Genomic DNA, 2,504 nt, shown 5'->3' on the forward strand with positions numbered 1-2,504 from the left:
CCTTTTAAGCTGAGGAAACTGAGGCTGAGATGGAACTCCCAGCTCACAGAGCATGTCAAGGTGGACAGAGATTGGAACTTGAGTTTTTGCCTCACCCTAAGCCCTGGGCAGACTCTGAGGTCAAACCCCTCTCGTCTGCCCTGGCCTGGCTGTTGGGGGCACTGAGGGCAAGGCATGGAGGAAGTGGGTGGGGATGGAAGAGCCCGTATGTCAGCCCTGCTCTGGCCTCAGTTTACCCATCTGTAGAGTGCCGCCAGGGAGCTCGGGGCATCACTGGAGCCTGTCTGTCCCCGCCACCCGCACCTGACCCTCTTGACCCGAAGGCTTCCCCATTGTATAGTTTGGTGTAACCAATCAGCTAGATTCTTTTTCCTTGTGTGTAGAAGAATCCTAATTGGTTCAGCTTTCACCACTGACACCTGCTCCACCCAGAAGCAAACTGGAGGCCCCCCCATGGTCACAAAAAGGACAAGAAGTCAAAAAGCAAAGCGACCCCGCCTCGCCTCCGTGACCTCCAGTTTCTCTCTACCTCCAGCCTGTTTCTCAAAAGACTCATCTCCGCCCGGTTGTGGCCCTTCCCTTCCTGGTCCCCCCTCTCATCCGCCCCCCCTCCTGCCCGGTGCCTGTTCTCAGCTGCTTTGTCCCCATCTGTGGATGGGGGCTCTCGTCAGTGTCACAGTTACTTGTCAATGCAGGATCAACAACAATACTGCTAACCTTTGTTAATAAAAGCACAGACTGAAAGGATTTACTGTATGACCTTAAAAATACAGAAGTATTGAGTGCCTGGGTGGCTCAGTCGGTTGGGCGTCCGACATCGGCTCAGGTCATGATCTCACAGTTCGTGGGTTCGAGCCCCGCATCGGGCTCTGTGCTGACGGCTCAGAGCCCGGAGCCCGCTTCGGATTCTGTGTCTCCCTTTCTCTTTCTGTCCCTCCCAACTTGTACTCTGACTCTCTCTCTCAAAATAAATAAACATTAAAAATATATAACATAGGGGCGCCTGGGTGGCGCAGTCGGTTGGGCGTACGACTTCAGCCGGGTCACGATCTTGCAGTCTGTGAGTTCGAGCCCCGCGTCGGGCTCTGGGCTGATGGCTCAGCCTGGAGCCTGTTTCCGATTCTGTGTCTCCCTCTTCTCTGCCCCTCGCCGTTCATGCTCTGTCTCTCTCTGTCCCAAAAATAAATAAACGTTGAAAAAAAAAATTTAAAAAATATATACATAGAAGTATTTCCTGTTTTGTTTTTGACCAGAGTGTCCTAAAAGCCACAGGAGCCTCTGACCACCATCCCCACATCTCAAGGACACCTCAGTGCACAGACTTTGACCTCGAAGACCTTCTCCACTAAAGGAAACCGGGATTCTTTGGAACATAAAAAGAAATGAGAATGGCCCAGGATGCCCTGTTGTGGCCAGAAAGGAAAGCCACCCTCAGAAGTACTCGGCGAGCAGAGGAAAGACAATGGAATGATCCAGTCTCCCCCAACACGAGCCAAGCTGTAATAACACGACCTTCAAAATTATTAATTGAAATAATTACAGTCAGCTTGAAAAAATTCACTCTGTGAAAGGTCAGGGCTATAATGATACCCAGAAGAGAAAGGTCAAGATAAGCATTCCAAGAATTGGAAAGATGGCTGCCCTGTGACTTGTTTGGATTTTTTATTGAGCTTAGTAAGTTGGGATGTGTTGGTCTGTGCACCCTCTGTCTCTCTTTCTCTCTCTCTCTCTCTTTCTCCCTCTCTCTCTCTCTGCCCTTCTCATGCGTGCATGCAGTGGTTTCTCTCTCTCTCTCTTTCTCTCTCTCTCTCTCAAAATAAAGAAATAAGCTTTAAAAAAAAAAGAATAAACTTTTTTGGCACTGGGGAGCCCCGGGGACCACCCAGAAACCGCCGGGGGGGAAGAGGTTCTCAGGTGCACTGCACAGGGTCACCGTCAGTTGTCCAGGAGAAGGGGGGCATCACAGAGCATGTCGCAGTGGTCAATTAGCCAAGTGTCATCCCAGGAGAGGCAGCTAAGGCCCGTGTCCCAGCCGAGGACACAGTTAAACATCCAGATCCCGTGACCTCAGCTTGTCCTGCGAGATTGTCACAAACATGAAATGTATCCAAATTTCATCACCAAAGCCCAAGAAGAAACAAAAGCGAGGGATGGAAATGATGCTATGGCCTTGACATTTTAGAAGCCTTTAAGGATAAATGTTTATGACAGAGTTGTTCTCGGACCTCGCCTCGGGACGTCTGTAATTGCGGCTCAAACAGTTGACAGGGATTTCATCAAGTTGTAATCAAGGATGGAATACTCCAGAAGAATTGGATTTCTAAGTAGTTTATCATAGAGACGAGCTGAGCTTTGGGAAGGAAGTCCGCATAGCTGTGGCTGTCCCCTCCGGGGACTGAGGTCTCCTGACAGTTCCATCAGCAAAATTCGCGTGGGCGGTTGCCAGGCCGCCTTTTCTGACTTTCTGGTGCCATCTGGCTGTTGACCATAAACTCTCTGTGCTT

This window comes from Lynx canadensis, chromosome B4, assembly GCF_007474595.2.
Source record: "Lynx canadensis isolate LIC74 chromosome B4, mLynCan4.pri.v2, whole genome shotgun sequence".
NCBI lineage: Eukaryota > Metazoa > Chordata > Mammalia > Carnivora > Felidae > Lynx > Lynx canadensis.